The sequence below is a fragment of the Lepidochelys kempii genome, chromosome 4 (genome assembly GCF_965140285.1).
Source record: "Lepidochelys kempii isolate rLepKem1 chromosome 4, rLepKem1.hap1, whole genome shotgun sequence".
Classification (NCBI taxonomy): Eukaryota; Metazoa; Chordata; order Testudines; family Cheloniidae; genus Lepidochelys; species Lepidochelys kempii.
The window spans coordinates 4,267,370-4,290,174 of NC_136383.1; positions in this window are offsets into that span (position 1 = coordinate 4,267,370).

The following is a 22,805-nucleotide window of genomic DNA, read 5'->3' on the forward strand; positions in this document are numbered from 1 at the left end:
GGGTGGAAGATCACAAGAGTCGATGAAGTCCCCTTGCTCTGAGCCACCAGGTAACGCAGAAGGGTGGAAGACCACGAGAGCCAAGGAAGCCAGCTTGAACACTTCCCTCCCCTGAAGCTAATAAGAAGACAATTGTGATTGGTTGCTGTGTTACACATTACATCTGCTGCTGTTTTTTTACTTTGTAAGTGTGTTATGCAAATAAAAACATCTTTTGCTTAAAAAAAATTACTCTCCTATAGCCATCTGGCCTGACTCTCTCACAACACATAAGATCATGTGATCAGTGAACTTGGTGACATGGCTGACATGGATCAGAATGACCTTTTTTGGATAACCTCACACTAAGAACTTCAGTGAATGATTTATGAGAGGGTAAACTATGGATGAGCTTTGGTCTGTCTGTGTGTCCTCTTTGCAGTCCCTTCCAAAATTATGAAAAAAAACAGTAATAAACACCTATGAGGCATATTTCTGGAACATGTGACTCCTTTAAGAACAGAAGGGTATATAAATGCTAAGCAAAGTGAATGAGATCAGATCAATTTTCCAATTAACATCCAAAGAGGTTCGAGACTGTGAGAGGGAAGTCAGCAGGGTAACCAAGGCCCCGCTTCGAGGGACCTTAGAACTAGAGGTCATCAGGACAACCAAAGCACTGCTCTGAGGGACAGACCAAGTGCCTGAGAGGGGAAAGAAGAAAGAGAAGTAGTCTCCATCTAGAGCTGGTAGCTATATCTGCTTTGTTTGCCAATCGGGATAGTGTGAAAGGCCAACATAGTTACTGAGGGTTTATGCTTGGGGAACTGAGGCTTACAGAAAAGAATGCATACCATGTAACCTTAGCTGCTTGTGTGATTCTCTCACAAATAAATGACTGCATTAAGCATATTGGTTTCCAAATTCTCACTGGTATTGGCAAACACCTGCCCAACCGTGGGCCATTAAAAGATCCGCTTCAACAGTCTACACAATGACATTGTCTACAACCAGTTGATCCAATTGCTTATTCTTTGCGGGTTCAGACTTCATTCTCCTCTTGGGATGATGTCTGGACCCTGATTGTCACACCTTCCTATCCTTGTTATTCTATCCATGCATATTTTATCCTCATCTCTTTACTACTTCTTCCTCATAGAAATTCCTTTTCTCACACATTTTTGTTGATGCTAAGAGCAGACGGCACTGTATCTTTCCCTGGGGCCAGGATTTTTGTTATTTATTTGTATACAACGGCCCAGATATTTGGATGATGAAGGCTTTCAAGAGGGAAAAACAATGGACCTAACCTCAATTATGAAAGATACAAACAATTCAAATTAACCCCTTTTATATTCCACTATCTAAAAACAAACTTTGGAACTTCTGTAAGGTTAATATTTGAGATTTTTATTTGTTTGGGAGGTTTTTTTTCATGAGCCAAAAGAGCAAGGTTGTCTTTATCTCAAGTTTATGCATGATAGTGCAATTTCAGATTGAATGCAAACTTGCAATGGGATTCTTCCTACACGGAATTACACTAGCTGACAGGAACTACCATCTGAGTTCATTTTTGATAGACGCGGTCAACTATTGTGCTTAATATGTGGTCACCATTGCTAGGTATTAAAGTTTCCTAACATGGCCTGTACTTGTGTGCCCCTCATTTGGGGCTAGATCCAATGCTTATGCCAATCACCCAAAGGAGTAAAGGGACTAAAGTTACTTCCCCCTTGGAACAAACAGAGACTTGGAAAGCAGAAAATCAAAAATCAGTCTGTCAGTCTGCTCCAGGATCAGCCCAACAATGGGCTGCCCCTGGCTTGGGGCTCAGAGCACAGCCATGAGGTAGCTCTTGGGGGTGACCAATTTGCACAGATTTTCAAAGGCATTTAAATAAAGAGGCCTGATTTTTAAAGAGCTCAGTGCCCAACAGCTCCAATTGTCTTTATTGATCATTTCATTTTAGGCACACTGGGCTCTTTTAAAAATCTGGCCACTTAGTTAGGTGCATAAATATGTGCTGTTGAGCACCAGGGGCTTTTGGGGAAAAAAAATCTAGCTCCAAGGCCCGATTTTAAGAGTTGATGGGAGTTGTAAGTGCTCATTCATTTCATCAGCAGATGTGGAACAGCATTTTGGAAAAACAGCATCTAATACTGGGCACCCAAAAATGGGGCAGCTGAAACTAGAGGGTCCCTTTTAAAAATGTGGGTGTGACTCCTGTGATGGCTGATCTACTCTGGAGCAATGTGAAACCAGAGCAATCTAAAAGCTTATCATTATCATATTAGTCTATTGCAACAGCCAAAGCAAAGACTAATCAGTTGTCCAATACGATTAGGGTTAGACTCAGCCACGATCAGGGAGACAGAGCTGGTGTGTGGAGGTGTGCAGATCTCTTTCTATCCAGTAATTTGATGTTATTATACACACTGAACCATCTGAAATAAATTGAAATGATCTGCTTGAGCTAAATGGTGGGTACAAGCTAATATTATCTTATCCAGGAAATAAATCCTTTGTAATAGGCTTTGAACTACAAGCCTAATTTTATCAAGGTTTTTGGACCAAAATGACCAGAGAGCAAGAAATATATAATGTTAATGAAAACTGATCCATAGCTCTGCGCTTTTGCAGAGGAGTGCACAGTTTTCACATAATTGACCCAACATTCCAAAGTTAATGAGAACAATCAAAATATGGATATAAAAGGATTTTCCACCTTTATTGAGGAAAACCAGTTCAATACAGATAAGAGAGGCACTGACTGTCACTATTAATGTACATGCATGCTCAGTTTAGACAGATGCTTATTTTTAGGCAAGATATATATGACAGCAAATTCATGAAGATGTTTTGATGTTTGGTGCGGTAAGGCAGAATAGGAGAAGGGAGACTGAAGTACTAATGACACTGGCATCATCAGTGCAATCCTTCATATTCTGGGTCAAATACAAATAAGACCCACAATTGTTCTTTCTGCAAATGTTTTTGTTTTGGCGTGGGATCTCCAGCATTCCCTAATCCCTGCTGTTATAAGACATCCCACCACCAAACAAAGTGTGAATTATAAAGCACTGAAACACACTGTGCTTTCAGAGAACACACCAACATGTGAAGCAGCAATCGTTTTCCACCAAAAGAGACATTGCCTCATGCTGCAGACATTTTCTAGTCCAAGGGGCTCAGAGAAAGGGATAGTGTTTGGGATTGTTCCCTTGCACAACTGCAAAGTGGGGAGCCTTTAGAAAGGAGACATCCAATATATTTCTCTCTGATCATCATCATAAGTCTTTGAAATGGCACAGGGCTCAATTCTGATTGCCTTGTTCAAGTAGTGCCATTCACTTCTGTGCGGCCACTTGCAAAAGATGATATTCCTCTCAGTAAGGGCATTAGAATCTGGCCCATCATATTTTCTGTCTCAATGCTAAGCATATGTTAAGGCCTCCCCTGCCTAACTCTTTTAGGCATTATGATGTAACTTCCTGTAGAGTACACAAGTTCACAAGAACAGCCCATCTGGGAGAGTGCATATCCTGCAAAGTCCATAAGAGAGTTATTTTACAATACCAGAAGGACATGGCCTGCAAGCCTTTATAAACATATATTCAGGACAGCATTGAGATGTTCAGCTACCACAGAATGACACAGCCAGCAATAACTATTTCATTTAATGCTGCAAGCCACAGGACCCTACTTTTGCATGTCTAGTTGTTATTCCTCTGTTAACCAGAGGTGGCCAGATGCAGATTTGAAGACCAGGGGAGTGACTGTCCTGTCTGGGCTACAGCATGTATTGGACAAAGAAGGCCAGATCCCCGACTAGTGTAAGACAGTGCACAGCATTCCCAACTCGTGGGATGAATTGTGGGCATTTTGGTGCATGTTGGAGCCAGTCTGCTGAGAAGCTCCGGCCTTCACACAGTCTCCAGCCCTACCAAGAAGTTCTGATTGGCTGTTCTTCTCCAGGAGGTGAGAGAGGCAGCCAACTTAGATCTGCTGCAAGAGATGACAGAGCTGTCTCGTGCCCCCAGGAATCACAGTAATGTTTGAGTAGGAGAGAGAGCAATGTGGGGAGGGAGCAGAAAGATCCCAACAGCTCAGCAACACATCTGTAAAGAGAGGGTCACTTTGCCTGGGAAGGTGGAGATGATGACCTTACAGGAGCTGTTTCCCCACCAGAGCTACAACAGGTGTGAGGATGGAGAATTCCTGGAGCTGAACCCCCACATCTGGAAGCAAGGGGGCAGGGAGCAGAGCCTCCATGGCTGCAGGAGGATCAGATGTGGGCCTGGAGATGATGTTGATGGGGTCTGGAAGCTGGCAGAGATGTAAGGGCTGGGGATAGGACATTGATGTGGGGGATGAGGGGCATGGAATTTACATGGGGTGGGAGCAGTGCTTAACTGCTGGGCTGTGGAACTGCAGATGTGGGGCTGGGGGCATACAGTATTAAATAATTGGAATATTTGGGCTGGGGAGAAGCCATGAATGGTCTGCTCCATCAGACAACATTTTCTAGCAATCTGTGTCATTTGACCTCTGTCAAGTCTTCTGGCAGGAGTTCCTGTACTAAACACCAAAATTACATAGCTCTCCCGCAATGTATAGCATGAGTAGGCAACACGGATGGTCACTCAGGCCCTGGGGATGGGATGGGATGGGATGGGATGGGATGGGAAAGATGAAATACACAATGTTTTTTTTTCCAGAAAAAAAAAGGCATGATTTTGTGGGATACGGTCTTAGGCTGGCCTCATGAGGAAGGGGAAGTTTAGGCAGCTATGCAGGGCTTTATCATGTCTGTCCTGCTCTACAGAGCAGGTGGCATAGAATTCCAAAACAGGAGCCCTGGTCAAAACCCAGCTCCCTTGCTGATTTCTCTTTTCACTTACAGCATTTTCACACTGGCATAAATGGATTGTTCTCAGTCCAGTTACTCCCGATTTTACACTGGCAAAAGGATAATCTCGTCAGAAGTACATAGAGATGGTACAAGTTAAATCTGACAAACATAAATTTTGATTTGTACTTTTCCAATCTGGACATGGCACTGAAGCAAGAACTGGTGCTGGTGCATTGATCCTCAGAGGTATTCTTTGTACCTGTCAATGGACCCGTGATAGATATACTACAGTATGAATGAAATCGAGTCTCGTCCCTCTACCCCTCCCATCTTTCTTTTCCACATGCTGAGTTTGTAGTCTCATCGTATTAGCTCTTCTTAAATGTCAATGAAGCACCTAGCACACTTGTGTGCAATAATAGTCTGTCACATGGATGTCATATTGACGTCCCACTGAAATGTATGCATTGGGGGTTGGATTTTGAGTTGGGACTTGTGTTTCGTCACTTATGACCATTTGAAAACACCCCACTTGGTGTTCAAGTGTATGTAACCTAATGTGAGGGAACTGTATCCCTTGCAGGCTCGTCTCTGAATGGATCAGGCATCTTATTGATAGGATTCTGTTCATTTTACTGTGTTCCTTCTGTTCTGACTGTAGAGATGCATTGCATTTGCAAATGAAATGCATCAGTGAGAAACCTGGTCCATAGCAGCTGACAAACATGAATGAATACAGGAAACTAGTGCAGCATGATTAGATATGCTACACAGCAGCAGGGCATCCTCTGTTATTGGTACTGTGCAACAATACTAGACCTAGTCTAAAGCAGTGGGACATGTACTCATCCCCATCCAAGTCAGGTGGGTGTTCCTTCTCATACAACCCTGTTTTACATTAATCAGTTACGAGTTCTCTGAGGATCCAGGCCTGTTTTTTTCCATAATCCACTCACCTTCCATGTGCAGAGAATCTGCCTGCTTGTCACATTCTAGGGTGCAATCCAGACCAGTGAGGAGTTGTGTCACTGCCTGCCCGATACCCCTGAGCATCTTAAATGCCTTGCTGCTGTGGCTCACACCCTCCACACCAGCAGCCAACCATGCAGATCACATCCTGAGTGCCTGTGTGCTGTGCATCCCAGTATCAGTAGTTCTGACTCCGGCAGCCTGTCTATAGTGCAGCTGCCCCACCCTGGCTTCCACCAGCCGTGGTAACTTGCTAGGGACCTCTACAGACTCCTGGTCCTGAATTTTCCCCAAACACTGTGCCCTGAAGTGTCCAGCCCTCTTCCTGGATCACTCAGAAAAATAAGGTTTGTTTGCTCACTCCTTTAAAGAGAGCAAAGGACTTCACAGTCTATTAACTGGGGTAAATACACCCTTCCTTGCAAATACTGAGTTGGTTTACAGTAAAAAATAAAACAAGTTTATTAAAATAGGACATAGATTAAGTGTTGCCCATGTAAGAGAAATAAAACTAGAGATGGTTACAAGCAAATAAAAATGAAACACACTTTCTAGAGACCTAACTTAACAAGCTACAGCCTTAGTTCAATTAGTTACTAATCTTTCTTCTTCCCAGTAATGGCTAACTTTCCACAGAAGCTCAAGGTGCTGGATTCTCTTGTCTTCCTAGGTGAAAGATCTTTGTCTAAGCAGGTTTCTCACCTATATTCAGTTTCCAGAGACTTCAACCCTTCCTTGGTTGAAGGACCCATCTTTCACAGCTTGCACTGAGCTCTGTTCCCTTGTGCCTACCTAGTGATCGATAGCAGAAGGGCTGTCTCTGCTTCTCTCTCTCTCTCTCCCTCTCAAAGTTCAGTGATCTTGTTTCAAGAGCCAGGATAACCTCATGCTGTTCTTCCCTTCCTGTAGTCTTTCCATCCCCCTGCTGATTTCTATGTAAATGGGGCTTCCACTGTTTTTGATCACACCTTGCTTAAATTTCTTTGGAAACAGCTAGATAGCTGCCTTCCCTCCTGCCTGGGGGAAAGTCTGTTTCTCCCTTTGTTTGGCCACAGATTGGAAAGCATAATATCAGCGAGTATTCATAATTCCTCAGCACATATACTTCACGATATTAATCACTAGTGTGCCAAAGACTTTCATGAAATACCTTCCTTGTGATACTTTTATAATGCAATTATATTGTATACAAGCGGTTGATTCAATTGCTGATCACTTGAGGTTCCGATGCCTTCTGTTTGTAACCCAGATAAAAGTTTATCTTGTCTGCTGGGGTGTAGATTCCACTCAGTCTCCTCCCCATTGATAGCTTGATAGCTTTGGTTACCTAATATGTAAATGGACATTCATTGTCTGCTTCTCTGATGTGCCTGGTTATTCAGGAGAAAAATTCCTTTGTCTAGGGCAGATCTGCTTACCAACTCCCCTGACATGCCCCATTTCAACATATTGACTCAGAATTCCTGCATATATTCATAACTCGTAATACACACCATGTACATACAACATGCAAGAATATTAATGATCAGGGCATTATTAGTTTTCAGTGATATTTTGCATGGCCCCTTTTATGCACAGAATGTAACCACAGTGAGTCAGGGTGCACTGAATTGCTCAGGCCTGCTGAAACAGATTACCAGATAACAGTGAGCCTCTTGCTCTCTAGCACTGGGATGCTCTGAGGATCACAACCTGTTTTTTCTTGACATCAGCTCCAACTATCTCTGTGCTGTTCATAGCGCAGCGCTTCCATATGTGAGCTGACTGCAGCATTTATGGGCAAGCCACTGTGTTCTGGACCCCCTGGAGCCATGCATGAGGGCACAGGCACTGACTTTTGTTTTTGCTGGTGGGTGTTCCTCTCTGCCCCCTCCCCTCTGTGTGAGTGGCAGGCGGGGCCTTGGGGAGCGGCGGGTGGGGCCCAAAAAAGAGTAATCTGGGTGCTGCATACCCCCTATTTTTTTCAGTGGGTGCTTGAACCCTGGGGCACCCACAGAGTCAGCACCTACGCATGAGGGGGCTTTTAAAGCAGTAAGGTAAACATCACCAATTCCTAACATTGAACATACATTTACCTTTGCTGAAATCTCACCCACACTGGAAAGGTATGTGGATTTGATAGGACAAACTCACCTTATCATCCATTCCAGTTAGTGAGCAGTCAAGTGGTAGGATGAGGCCTTTTATGTAATTATTAAATGTTAGTGCAGAAGCAGGAAAAATTTTGTTACTTTAATATTACAGTAGTACATTTGGATGCCAATCGAGGACTGCATAGTATTAGGCACTGTAAAAATAAGACAGAATTAAACATCTAGGATTAAAACTGCATGTAACAGATGGGTGAAACAGACAAGAGTAGGGAAGATGAATTATGATTGAAATGAGTATGTTCAGTATAAGCAAAAGTCTCAGCTCCCTTCTTGCCTAGCCATTACCAGATATCCATGTTCTGGAAGTCTCAAGGTAGAGCAGGGACAAGGTGGAAGAGAACGAGGTGTCTTTATGGATTTCGATGGGCGTATTCCCCATGTTTGGGGCCAGCCAGGGAGAAGGTGGTTGTGGAGAAAGTGGCCAAAGCCCAATTGTGGCTGACATCACTAGTGGTGCAAATGTAAAGGTTGAAGTTGTGATATAGAAGAGTTTAGAAACTCTGAGAGGAAAGAGAAGGGGAGGAAGTGTATATGCACACATGACTTTGTCATAACAGTTCTTGAGAGCAGGATACAAATTCTTTGCTTGTGAATTTCTGAATGCTTCTGAGGGCAAGTTGTTGAACTCTTTCTTAATCTGGGCAGCCGTAAAGAGCACAGGTATCACTTCCACTGTTTATGAAGAGGATAATAGTCGGGAACTGGAGAACAGCCGAATTGTTAAAAAACCTGAAAGAAAATCTAAAGAGAACTTCCAATCTTCCTGCAGCTGAGCATTGACAGTTACTGACAGAGAAGCTCAAAAAGAGGCTGTGACTGCAGGCTTAACAACTCCAGTGGGTGTTACATTTAGCTAGCGCAGTAAAGAAATGAACCCAAGGACAGGATGGGATGGGAATAATAGAAGAGCAATATTAAAAGTGAAGGGTAAGAATAGAAAATAGAGGCCAAAATGCTGCAGACATCTGTAACACTGCTGGCAAAAAGCAAAGTTAAAGCTGTGGGAGACCTACTTCTAGTGGAGTAACAAAGACGGTAGCAAAAGGGAGAGAAAGGAAGAAGAGATATGAATACAGGAAGGTTCTAATAATGAATTCAGACTTCATATGTAGATGTCATTGCTGAAGGCCATGTTACCAACCAAGGACACACATTTCATTTGTAGACTGGAAGAATCAAGGCTGCAAAGGTGTTTTTTTTTGTTTTGTTTTCTGGACAAAAAGACCCTCTCGTTTTCTCAGTGTTTTCAAAATGACATGCATGCTTTCAGTCCTTTTATTGAAAGCAATCAATGGGTAAAGACACTAAGAAATAATTCCAAATGAAAAGCGAAATTGTCCTTAGAGTCAAAGGAGGACAGTTTCTAAGTGAGGTGCTACTTGACAGAGCTTGCATGCAAACTTATTAGCACAAAGTGGAAGAGAGAAGGACGTGCTCAGACCAAATGAAGAAAACCTTTTGTACACATTAATAAATATCCTGTTATTTAACTAATATGTAGCTCATGTATTTGTTCTCATATTAATTATAACTCCTGTCTTGGCTAATTATGCATTTTTGGCTATATTTTAAGGGTGCATTTGTAAATAGTTTATGAAGGCTCAATAGATCTTCAGTAGAGGTTATAAGCATGTTACAGATATAAGCACTGTGTGTTACAGATGGTTATAAACCATGGTTCCAAGCAACCTATGACCTGTGGGAGTCTAACAACTTATTTACCATTTATTGAAACATCTATTAATAATTTATTAACCTTTTCTAATCTGTTAAGGACACATATATAAACACATTCCTGCATCAGCAATGGAAAACCTGTAAACCTAATTTCAAATGAAAGGGGACCCCCCCACAATAGATCTAAGATAGGCACTCTCAAAAATGGTAAGTAACATGGAAGCTTAGGCTTCATTTTCAAACCACCTAAGTTACTTGGAGCCAGATTTGCAAAGATATTTAGGCAATTAGTAGGATTTTCAAATGCACCAAATCCCATTAGGCTATGTGCCTCAGTCTCTTGAAAATGGAGCTTACGGTAACATTTTTGTATGTCGCAAAAAGAAAAGGAGTACTTGTGGCACCTTAGAGACTAACCAATTTATTTGAGCATAAGCTTTCGTGAGCTACAGCTCACTTCATCGGATGCATACTGTCCGATGAAGTGAGCTGTAGCTCACGAAAGCTTATGCTCAAATAAATTGGTTAGTCTCTAAGGTGCCACAAGTCCTCCTTTTCTTTTTGCGAATACAGGCTAACACGGCTGCTACTCTGAAACCATTTTTGTATGTGCATAAATCACTTGAGCAGCCACGTCTAATTTCAAGTCAATGGGACTTAGGTGCCCCAGTCACTTAGGCGAAGTCTACACTACAAACTTGCACCGGTATAACTGCATAGCTCAGGTGTAAACCCACCGCCCTGAGCAACGTAGTCATACCAACCTAACCCCCTGTGTAGACAGCCCTGTGTCGATGGGAGGGCTTCCCCAGGTGACATAGCTGCCGCCTCCCGCAGAGCTAGATTCACCATAGTGACCAAAGAAGCTCTCCGTCAGCACAGTAGTGTCTTCACTAAAGCGCTACAGCACTACAACTGCATCACTGCAGTGCTCTATGGGTAGACAAGCCCTTCGGTTCTTTTGAAAATGTAATCCCCAAAGTAGGGTTGTATATGGCTTTCTGCAACCCTACAGACAACAAGCTCACCAATGACCCCACTCATTTTCTGTTGTAAACTCATAGAACCTGAGTGTCTCTGGATTAAGTTTAGAAGTGTGTGCAACAAGAGTGATGTAGTGGTGGGAGTCTGCTATAGACCACCGGACCAGGGGGATGAGGTGGATGAGGCTTTCTTCCGGCAACTCACGGAAGCTACTAGATCGCATGCCCTGATTCTCATGGGTGACATTAATTTTCCTGATATCTGCTGGGAGAGCAATACAGCGGCGCATAGACAATCCAGGAAGTTTTTGGAAAGCGTAGGGGACAATTTCCTGGCGCAAGTGCTAGAGGAGCCAACTAGGGGGGGCGCTTTTCTTGACCTGCTGTTCACAAACCGGGTAGAATTAGTGGGGGAAGCAAAAGTGGATGGGAATCTGGGAGGCAGTGACCATGAGTTGGTTGAGTTCAGGATCCTGACGCAGGGAAGAAAGGTAAGCAGCAGGATACGGACCCTGGACTTCAGGAAAGCAGACTTCGACTCCCTCAGGGAACGGATGGGTAGGATCCCCTGGGGGACTAACTTGAAGGGGAAAGGAGTCCAGGAGAGCTGGCTGTATTTCAAGGAATCCCTGTTGAGGTTACAGGGACAAACCATCCTGATGAGTCGAAAGAATAGTAAATATGGCAGGCGACCAGCTTGGCTTAACGGTGAAATCCTAGCGGATCTTAAACATAAAAAAGAAGCTTACAAGAAGTGGAAGGTTGGACATATGACCAGGGAAGAGTATAAAAATATTGCTCGGGCATGTAGGAATCATATCAGGAGCGCCAAATCGCACCTGGAGCTGCAGCTAGCAAGAGATGTCAAGAGTAACAAAAAGGGTTTCTTCAGGTATGTTGGCAACAAGAAGAAAGCCAAGGAAAGTGTGGGCCCCTTACTGAATGAGGGAGGCAACCTAGTGACAGAGGATGTGGAAAAAGCTAATGTACTCAATGCTTTTTTTGCCTCTGTCTTCACGAACAGTGGCAGCTCCCAGACTGCTGCGCTGGGCATCACAAAATGGGGAAGAGATGGCCAGCCCTCTGTGGAGAAAGAGGTGGTTAGGGACTATTTAGAAAAGCTGGATGTGCAAAAGTCCATGGGGCCGGACAAGTTGCATCCGAGAGTGCTGAAGGAATTGGCGGCTGTGATTGCAGAGCCATTGGCCATTATCTTTGAAAACTCGTGGCGAACCGGGGAAGTCCCAGATGACTGGAAAAAGGCTAATGTAATGCCAATCTTTAAAAAAGGGAAGAAGGAGGATCCTGGGAACTACAGGCCAGTCAGCCTCACCTCAGTCCCTGGAAAAATCATGGAGCAGGTCCTCAAAGAATCAATCCTGAAGCACTTGCATGAGAGGAAGGTGATCAGGAACAGCCAGCATGGATTCACCAAGGGAAGGTCATGCCTGACTAATCTAATCGCCTTTTATGATGAGATTACTGGTTCTGTGGATGAAGGGAAAGCAGTGGATGTATTGTTTCTTGACTTTAGCAAAGCTTTTGACACGGTCTCCCACAGTATTCTTGTCAGCAAATTAAGGAAGTATGGGCTGGATGAATGCACTATAAGGTGGGTAGAAAGCTGGATAGATTGTCGGGCTCAACGGGTAGTGATCAATGGCTCCATGTCTAGTTGGCAGCCGGTATCAAGTGGAGTGCCCCAAGGGTCGGTCCTGGGGCCGGTTTTGTTCAATATCTTCATAAATGATCTGGAGGACGGTGTGGATTGCACTCTCAGCAAATTTGCGGATGATACTAAACTGGGAGGAGTGGTAGATACGCTGGAGGGGAGGGATAGGATACAGAAGGACCTAGACAAATTGGAGGATTGGGCCAAAAGAAATCTGATGAGGTTCAATAAGGATAAGTGCAGGGTCCTGCACTTAGGACGGAAGAACCCAATGCACAGCTACAAACTAGGGACCGAATGGCTAGGCAGCAGTTCTGCGGAAAAGGACCTAGGGGTGACAGTGGACGAGAAGCTGGATATGAGTCAGCAGTGTGCCCTTGTTGCCAAGAAGGCCAATGGCATTTTGGGATGTATAAGTAGGGGCATAGCGAGCAGATCGAGGGACGTGATCGTTCCCCTCTATTTGATATTGGTGAGGCCTCATCTGGAGTACTGTGTCCAGTTTTGGGCCCCACACTACAAGAAGGATGTGGATAAATTGGAGAGAGTCCAGCGAAGGGCAACAAAAATGATTAGGGGTCTGGAACACATGACTTATGAGGAGAGGCTGAGGGAGCTGGGATTGTTTAGCCTGCAGAAGAGAAGAATGAGGGGGGATTTGATAGCTGCTTTCAACTACCTGAAAGGGGGTTCCAAAGAGGATGGCTCTAGACTGTTCTCAATGGTAGCAGATGACAGGACAAGGAGTAATGGTCTCAAGTTGCAGTGGGGGAGGTTTAGATTGGATATTAGGAAAAACTTTTTCACTAAGAGGGTGGTGAAACACTGGAATGCGTTACCTAGGGAGGTGATAGAATCTCCTTCCTTAGAGGTTTTTAAGGTCAGGCTTGACAAAGCCCTGGCTGGGATGATTTAACTGGGAATTGGTCCTGCTTCGAGCAGGGGGTTGGACTAGATGACCTTCAGGGGTCCCTTCCAACCCTGATATTCTATGATTCTAACACTTTCAATATTACATTATTTATCTCAGGGCTCTCCTGCTACAGGGATTTCCACAGATTTACTGTAGCGTCCATTAGTGTTTCCATTTTAGGTTATAAACCAACTGCTCTGTAGTTTCATAGAATGTCTTCATTATTATATCACAGAACCAAAGAAGAAGCAACATCAATTCTAATTATGCCCTTCAAAGTGCTGAATGCCTAAAATGAAACCCTTTAACTCTACTCCTGTGCAGGCTAAATAATCTTACTCTTAATTCATCGTCATGGCAGCCAGGAACGGCACCAGAAGAAGCAGATGTACCTGGACAAAAGAATCTCAACATAATTCTTCCTTAAATACCCCCCACTTGTTCCTACACAGAAAATAAAGTATTCAGGGAGAAAATGGCTAGGGAGACATTCAAGTTCCTTATGATTCTTATTTGTGGTTGAAAAATGTTAGTACAATGAAAATTTTTAAACTCTCCCTTTGGTAGAATGTAGATCTTACCGTCTATGTGAATTTCAGTAAATGCATGATTTCCTTCACCTACTGACATAGCAGATCAGAGTCCTTACAGTGCCAAAATATAGTTTAAATGATGGATCGTGTCAGAATAAAACAAACCATTGGGAGTTCATCCTATTGATATAGTATAATCTAAGAGAAAATTACTTCCAATTTATTCCACTGAATTCTACAGAAGCTCTTCTTCTATGAAGCTTGACAAGGCTGGTGGGATCATATGTTTTCTGACCTGTGACCTGCATACAGAGGATGGGTGGGGCAGAGCTAAACTTGATGTGAGAATATTAACTGAGAATTTCCTGCTATTCCAATATTTATATTTCAGCCTGAATGGCTTCTAGTTTAGATCCAGGAAAATGACAAAACAAGCACAAACGTACAGTGGCTACAGGAGAACAGAGAAATTACACACAAACACACAAAGAAAGGTTTGAATTACTGCATTACTCTTAAGCACCAACACAAGTGAGCTAGGCAAGTCATCCCAAACAAGTGCCTGTAAGGGACAGGGCACTAGACTAAGACTTAGAAGACCAGGGTTCTATTGCCAACTCTGGTGGAGACCTTGGACAAGTCACTTCCTCACTCTGTGCCTCAGTTTCCCCATCTGTAAAATGGGGATATTATGCTGACCTTCCTCGTTCCTATACATGTTGTTGTGAGGATGTTAAGATGTGATCCCAGGACCTGCCAAGGCCAAAATCATGTACAGTGTGTCCTACTGGAGAGTAGTAAGTGTCTTCATTCCAGTGGTAGAAGATTCCTCTTCTAGTCTTGATGGGCTGCAAAATTTGTAAACTAGGGCTGTTAATTAATTGCAATTAATGCATGTGATTAACTCAAAACATATTAACCCTTTTTCTTTTAAAGAAGCAATTATCACACACCAGAGTGCCATGCTTAGGGGGCACCGCTGCATGCCTCTGGGGCAGGGGTACCACTCCTCCCTCCACTGCTCTTCTGCCGTCTGCAGCCGCTGCTCCCCTTGCTCCGCCAACCCCTGCCTTGGAGCTGCCCCTGTCAAAGCTGCTCAAGATGGAGAACCTCCTGTCTCCTTTGCAGAGTGGCGGGGGGGCTGATGTCAGGGTGTCCCCATCCCCCACCCACATAGCTGGTCTCTGGTGAGGTCAGGTGGGCAGGAACAGGGAGCCTGTCTGTGCTGTTGCTTCTGGGTCAGGAGTGGGAGCTGTCTGAACAAGCATTTAGGCTTGGTGGGTGCTCTGCTTAAAGAGACAGTGCGCTGACTTACTCACTCCCCCCAAGACACACACTGTCTCTCTCACACTTCCCCCAACACACACACTCACACACTCACACTGCACCCCCAACATCCAAAAATATTTAAATAAATTGTATTCTATTATTAACAGTGTGATTAAACCTGTGATTAATCACAACTATTTTTTTAATCTCACGATTAATTTCTTTCATTGTTTGACAGCCCTACTGTAAACTTGTCACCAGCTGAGGAGCAAACTGTCTGTCCTGGGCTTCAGGCAGAAATAATTTCAAGGGAGAAACTCCACACATTCAGAGAACCCTGCTGTTAAGCTATTGTAATATGACAAAGCAAAGTGGAGATGGGTTAATAGGAACAATGCAGATTTGGGGTGAAAGGGGCAAGATAAATACAATTTTTCACAAGGCTTTGCAGTTTATCACATAAGTATCACCACACCTCTGAGGAAAAATATGTTTCAAATATTTTTAAATTCTGATGTTCTTTCTAGAGTATTCCAGTCATAGCTTTTAATTTCCTGATGCTTTAGAATAATTAACATCAAAGAAAGATAATGACATACAAAAAACCTGTGTAAAAATATGATTATGGTTGCAAAGTCAAGCACCCAAAGTTAAAAAATACCTGAAATTAAGGTTGTCTGTGCAACCCTAATTTAGCCCTCTTATGCTAAAGCATTATGGTAGTCTAACTACATGGTCACTTTATTTTTTTCTCACAGGACCCTTACTTTCGCAACCCAATGTTTTAGGAAATTATATAGAAAAATGTTTTTATGAACTAAAAAAAAATATTGACTCCCACATGGGTCAGCATTAGAATCTTTAGAGCCACCCTTCCGCCAGTTGAGCTCCTAGTGTGCACGTGCAAACACACACACACACACACACACACAGTTTTCATGTTCAGAGTGCTTGTGCCTTGAACCACTGCAGGCAGCCCCCAGCAGATGGGAGTAACAACTACAGTAGAAGCCCTGTTCAACCCCTGCAAACCCAGGATGGCACATTCTGAGTTACCCTGTGAGAATGGCTCATCTAGCCCAATTGGCACAGGGGACCTGGGAGGGGATGGAGCATGCTCAGTGCAGACAGCATCCCTGGAGAATTTAGCTGCCAAACTAACAAGCCTCCACTGAGCATGTGTGAATGAAGATGTTTCAGAAGCTTATTACTTCAGCAAATCAGGGCAGATTTGCATGAGGACAGCCAAGAGTACTTCTGTAAGACCAGACAGTCTCCCTTCCAAATGTCAAGTCCCTGCTCCAAAGGAGACGCGTAGAACTCAGTGAAGTTGTTATAAGATTTTTTTTAACTTAGGCAAAACAATATCTTTTCTTCTAAACTCGATTAACAATTTTAGCGGAAATTTTCCAAACAAGCTCAGCCTGTGGCAGACAACTGGCATGGAAATTTTAGCTGGAACTGTTAAAGTTAGGTGAAAAGTTATAAGCAATTGAAAATAGGGTGGTAGAATGAAAAATGTTAGGCAACCTTAAGTAATGGCATAGCTACCAGTTCCACTTTAATAATGCAGTGTTAGGATGATATGCATATGTTGTAGAGTTATTTAGTTATTCTATTCTGTACACAGAAATGTATAAAAAGAAAGGAGTACTTGTGGCACCTTAGAGACTAACCAATTTATCTGAGCATAAGCTTTCGTGAGCTACTGCTCACTTCATCGGATGCATTCAGTGGAAAATACAGTGGGGAGATTTATATACACACAGAACATGAAAAAATGGGTCTTTATCATGAACACTGTAAGGAGAGTGATCACTTAAGATGAGCTATTACCAGCAGACGAGTGAGGGGGGGGAGAAAATCTTTTGTAGTGATAATCAAGGTGGGCCTTGTTAACTGCTAGAAATGGCCCACCTTGATTATCACGGCTGCTACTCTGAAACAGAAATGTATATTTCTGGAAGCTTTTTAAGAAGACTGTGTTTTCATTGGAACTATGTGATGGCCATATGGGCATCAGCAGTTGTTCCAGTCCAAAAATCTCTTAACTACTGTTGCCATGGAATAGAGATATTAATGAAACCCTTGTTAAAAATACCTAAACAGTGACAGTCCTAGTTAGATTCGGAACTGATCTTTTTCTTAAAATACAGCTACCATTCAGATTCTATCTACCCCCAAACCCTTAAGTGCTTTTCTGCTCTTAAAATGAATTTCTGAGACTCCATATTTGTTGTTTCTTAAAGGATAGTGTGTCAAGATGTTCATAATTCCTAAATAAAAATATTTTTAGCTTGTAATTCTTGCAAATTCAACAAGGCTCTGAGAACCCAGAATGGATTTATTCCATCTTGAGCATCACCACCTGCAAGCAAGACTCTACAGCTCACTGCTGTACCTCATTTACATGTGTGCTACTCTGCGGTCCTTAAATTATGGTCTCAGTGACACCTGGGCCATCCTTGTGTTTCAGTCAGTGCACATGTGTAGCTGATTAGAATGTAGTTAACAATTCTGATGATGAATAAGGAGAAATAGAATCCAGCTCATTCTCCCATAGCTGATTCTGCAGAGCTAACAACTAAAAACTAACTCATCTCTGAATTCAGCCAATACAGCTGAATAAAAACAGGGACCAGATCTACTGTGTTAAATGGTGATATTAGTTTTCAAAGCAAAGTTGTACTTTAAGGTTCAGATGAGGTCAGATAAGTTGGCTCCCTCCCAGTTAGTATTCCCTGTATCTAAGTAGTCATGGGGTGAGAAGTAGAGTACTGTCATGGAACAAAACTTAGCTAAGAGGCAGAAAACAAAGAGCAGGAATAGCTGGTCAATTTTCATCATGGCAAAAGGTTACCAGCAGGGTTCCCAAAGGCTCTGTACTAGGAGAGAAGTTAAGTATATTTATTAATTCCCAGACAAAAACTATATTAAGAAGGCGGTCAGGTTGAGTGTATGTATGAGCAAATTAGGGTTTAAATACACATATTGCAGACATATTATAATTATCCCCAAACCAAGCATTATAAACCCAGGAAATTCAGAAGGAAGGTTTAATTTAAAAGAAGTCTAAATAAGAGAAGGTATAGAGATGTACAGTTAGGGCACCAAAAGAACCTCAATGCTGTCATGTAATGATGCTATAGAATAATCATAGTTATGATTACTGCATAATAGAGTTTGACTTTAACCTGAAGATTTTTTTAAAAATGTGCCCCATAAGTATCAGATTTCAGTGAGTTTTAACTTCACGGGAAGTTTGAAGAGTCTGAGTTTTAAGATCATGTGAGACCAACCAAAATGGTAAGAGGTTTAGAAAACCTGACATATGAGGAAAGGTTTAAAAAAAGCTGGGCATGTTTAGCTTTGAGAAAAGAAGAGTGAGGGGGGGGGACCTGATAACACTCCTCCAGTATGTTATGGTCTGTTATAAAGAGGAAGGGGATCAGTTTGTCTCCATGTCCACTGGGCTTCATCTGCAGCAAGGGAGATTTAGGTTAGATATCAGGACAGACTTTCTAACTATCAGGGTAGTTAAGATCTGGAAGGGAAGACCAGCGGAGGTTGAAGAATCCCCATCAGTGGAGGTTTTTAAGAATAAGTTCAACAAACACCTGCCTATTTATTCGGTCCTGCCTGAGCACAGAGGGCTGGACTTGGTAACTTTGAGATGCCTTCCAGCCCAACATTTCTAGGATTCCATGAAATACAAGGAACTCCTCTAGTGATGCAAAGCCATGTTATGCCACCTCTGTTATGTTATGCCACCTGTGTACTGCCTTTGCTTATGTAGTGGGCAGGCTGGGGACCTTGCAAACCACATGCTATTCCCTCAGATCTTTGGACTCCACAGCAGCTGGCATAACTTCAACCAGTCATGCTGCTGCTCTAGGTTGCACAGGGGCTATTTCAGCCACACAACTGGCCCACAAATAGAGGAGCAGAAAGTTGGTTGAGAGCCACCTTCCCTTCAGCCCCATCTATGCCAAGTATAAAGTGAGCCCAGGGTTTCTCTTCAGCGCTTTCTGCTCAGTGCACTCTGCCAACAGAATTCTGGCTCTGTTCAGAGCTGCTGAACGGCCATATAAGTAGAATCCTTGGGAAACACCCAGTTACTGCAACAACAGCACTGCAGTGTCTTATACAAAAGGAAACATCAATATGTCACTTTCCAGTTTGTTTTCAGCACAATTCCTTCTTTTTGAATGTGTGTTGGTGTGTACCCAGGGCTGGAATGAATCAGCACTGCAACTTCAGCACCATATGAGTCCTCGCATTAGAGAACACCTCTGGATAATTTAATAGCCTAAAGAATTGCTGAAAGAAGAGAGACATTGCTGGCAGCCAGCATATCAGTTCAACTATTAATCGTTCCTCTTCTGTGGGAAGTCCCTTTTCAGTCAAAGCACGTGCCACTGTATTCCTGTTTACAGTGGCTCAAAATCTGTCGGTGTTCATGTGTCAAAAAGGGATAGTGTTGGCACTGGAGATGTGGAACAGGATATGCAGACAGCATACATCCGTGGAGTGTCAAAATTAGAGCTGGCTGAAAAATAATTGACATAACTCACTTTTTTGTGGAAGTGAATCCATTTTTGATGGGAAGGTTTCACAGGTCCAGGATGGAATTTCTGGTCAGAAAGAGAACTTCCCACTCCAGGATAGCTGATAGCAGAGTGATGAGTGCACTTGTCTAGCCCGTAGGAGATCCAGGTTCAAGCCCATACACCAAATCAGACAGAACAGGGAATTGAACCTATATCCCAGGTGAGTTCCCTAACCACATAGCTATTCTGGCACTTTGTCTCTCGCTTGTGGTCTTTGTTGTGAAAAAAATTCATTTCTTTTTAATTGCCCTTTTCTGTTCATTCTCTCTGAAGCACCTGGCATTGACCACGGTCAGAAAAAAGGATTCTGGGCCAGATGGTCTATTGGTCTGATGCAGGGTGGCCATTCTTATGTTTTGCATCAGAAGAAAACTAACTCTGAAATGTCTACATTTTATTTTAAATGTAATGTTTTCTGTTTCTAATCAAAGCATACCTAAGAGGAAGCAACAGTCCACAGGCACTTGGTACAAAGACAAGCCAAATGCTTGAAGGCATACACCAAATGAGTAAGCCTGTGAAATAAATCCCATGCTCAGTGGAAAGTTGAAGGATAACTCACTGCTCAATGACATGATGTGCAAATACTAAAGGATGCACATGTTGATGCTATACCCAATTCTCTCCCTTCTGTGTAATATCAGAAGTCAGACTAGATGATCTAATGCTCCCTTTTGGCTTTAAGACAAAGGGAGTGTCTCAGGATGTAGCTAGAAGTAGATCATAACAGCAGATTTTGCCTTTGTGATTGAGAGTCTAGAAATATAGAATCATAGAATCATAGAATCTCAGGGTTGGAAGGGACCCCAGAAGGTCATCTAGTCCAACCCCCTGCTCAAAGCAGGACCAATTCCCAGTTAAATCATCAGTTAAATCATATAGCTGTATGAGATTTGGAGTGAGAAAACAGTTCAGTTCATACAGTGAATTTAGAGACATGCTGGATTGTGTGTGAGTGATTGTTCTTCTCTCCCTTACCAGTCGTCTAGCTGCCGTTTGCCTGGGAGAGAAAAGCTATTGGTGATGCTATGCACTAGAGCAATAAGGGGATGAATGGTGGGATAGTTGGGCTCTCAGTCCTTGCTATACTGGATCAGAACAATGGTTCATCTACCCAGTATCTGTTTTCCCAAGTGTGGCCAGCACTAGATGCTTCAGTGGGAGGTGCAAGAAGTAGAATGTGGACAGAAATGGGATGAACTGCTCCCAAGTAAAGCTTCTTTATAGTTCTAACCCCTCCTGCTTCTGGGCATGATCCCTCCTAAGCCCCATTTTGCTATGTTCTTATTATTCAGGTCCTTTGGCTTCTACTGAATGCTTGGCTTTAGCTATCCCTTGTAGCAATGAGTTCCATGGGCTAATTGCATGGAAAAAGTGTTTCCTTTCATCAGTTTGAATCTGCAACTTTTCAGTTTCATGGAACGTCACCCTGTGTTCTGAAAGAGGGTGAGCAGAAATATCCAATCTTTCTTCCCAATCTTGTAATTATGCATCTACTGATGTTCCTATCCCCAGATACCTAAACTGGCATCAGCTGATTTCTTGCAGTTACCTGTCAGCATTTCATGCAAGACCCAGCAAAATTACATATTGCAAAATATCTTACACCATCGTGTGATTTAGGGTCACTGCTGGTCAACTTCCTTATGCTAAGGTTATAGACCTAAATTCCTTATGCTAACTTCTTAAGCTAATAGCCTGTAGGCTCCTTGCATTACTGATATTTCATACCTCTGTTCTCAAACTGGCTTAAAATCTATGCTGTTGTGGGGATATGAGATAGCTCAGTGGTTTGAGCATTGGCCTGCTAAACCCAGTGTCATGAGTTCAATCCTTGAGGGGGTCATTTAGGATCTAGAGCAAAAATTGGGGATTGGTCCTGCTTTGAGCAGGGGGTTGGACTAGATACCTCCTGAGGTCCCTTCCAACCCTGATGTTCTATTAGTCTATGTATCTGACAGGCAGCACTCCCCAGGATAGAGATCCCAAAGGTGGGAATTTGCATTCACTTCCCCTCAGGTATATCCTAGGAATCCCCCTCAACTTGATTGGTTCCAAAAGTTTCTTCTTGTCTGGCACATTGTTCAGAACAGTCCTCTGAAGCTCAGAACACTTCCCAGCATTTAGACTGGCCATATCTCACCACTAGACAAATTACATACAATACTCCTGGGGGAAATCTGTATCACTGTGTGTGCACAGATTTCTTTGCTTCCCTGCAGAAAAATGACTTTCTGACAGGGAAGCTGCAAAAGTAGTCAAGCACCACTCCCTAGCAGCGCAGGTACATCATTTCAGGCACTTGGAGCAGCCAGCAGAGAGGTAAATTACCGCAGGGCTGGGGACACCCCAGCCAGTGGCTCTTACCCTGAGCAGGTATCAGCTGCTAGTCCTGGATGGCCTGGAGGCAGGAGGGGACGGAACTTCCTCTTCCCCTGCAAGGAGTGCCTGGGGCTGTGTCAGACCCACCTCCAGAAACCTCCCCCAGCTGCAGGAAGCTCAGCATCCTCCCCTGCTTCCTGCCACCATTGCTCCTCAGCTGCGAGGGGAGAGGTCACTGTATGGGGACCTGCTACCCCATTTGCCCAACCCCTGTGCATCTGGACCTCCCATACCCAGACACCCCTGCCAAGCCTCACCACGTTCACCCAGAACCCCCCTAGCCTTCCATACCTGAACCCCACTGAACCTCAACCCCTGCAGCAGGAGTCCCCCTGCACCCAGACCCCCTGCCTCCAGACCCCCACTCCTGCACCCAGACTACTCCCCACTGAGCTCCCTGCACTCAAACCCCCACCCTGACAAGCCCCACCCCCCTGCACCACTGAGCCCCCACATCCAGACCCCCACACCACTGACCCCCAACTAGCTGTATCCAGACTCCCATCCCACCAAGCCCCACTCCCCCCGCAACCAGCCTTCCCTGCTGAGACCCCCACACTCATACCCCTCTGCTGAGCCCCAACCACCTTCACCTGGGAGTCCCTGCAGAGTCCCATCACCCCTGTACCTGGAAGACCCCCAATTAGCCTCTGTGCATCCATAGCCCCCACCACCACCACCTATATCCCCCACTGAGCTGCCTGCACCCAGATTGTCCCACACAAAATCCTCTCACCCCACACCTGGATTCCCCCCACACTGAGACCCTCCACACTTGGATCCTGCCTGGTTGAGCCTGCCTGTGCCACACCT